Source organism: Sinocyclocheilus grahami, unplaced genomic scaffold (assembly GCF_001515645.1).
Source record: "Sinocyclocheilus grahami isolate Dianchi unplaced genomic scaffold, SAMN03320097.WGS_v1.1 scaffold589.1, whole genome shotgun sequence".
Lineage (NCBI taxonomy): Eukaryota > Metazoa > Chordata > Actinopteri > Cypriniformes > Cyprinidae > Sinocyclocheilus > Sinocyclocheilus grahami.
In genome coordinates, this window is record NW_015505768.1 from 262,982 (window position 1) to 263,476 (window position 495).

The window sequence follows — 495 nt, forward strand, 5'->3', positions numbered from 1 at the left end:
TTGCTAACATGACTTGTATGACCAAATCACGTACTAACTTTGTCTGTGCAAAGTTATACCCAGTTTTTCAAGTCATCACAATGTAAAGGCAGTGTAACTTTTGCATAATACATTAGAAAAGGGACTTGTTTACAGAAAAATCCACCCACATGAATTACATCTGTAATGCATAACAGAAATTCACCCACCTAGAATGGTGATGACACCACTAAAATGATTTTGGCAATATTACAGCACAAATAGCACATTTTAGTACAGATTAATTCATATAAGAGCTTTAACAAAAAAATGTGCTGCACTTTTCTGCTTTTAAGCTTTCCAGAATGCCTTTCCCCATAGACTTCCATTGTACTGTAAGTGCATTATTGTAAACATGAGTTTTTTGCTTGTTTCTACAAACTGAGGGAGAAAGCCATTTTTTAATAATCTCATTTTTGGGGACCTAAAAATAATACATTGTCATGGAGAAAACAACCCAGTTTTTCAAGTCAAAAT

At 33.5% G+C, this 495-nt stretch overlaps 1 long non-coding RNA gene across 1 annotated transcript in view; it reads left to right on the forward strand.

Annotated features, from left to right (window-relative positions):
- The window catches only part of LOC107557101 (uncharacterized), a 12,328-nt gene that overhangs the window by 2,135 nt on the left and 9,698 nt on the right, over positions 1 to 495 (forward strand). The window lies entirely within an intron of this gene.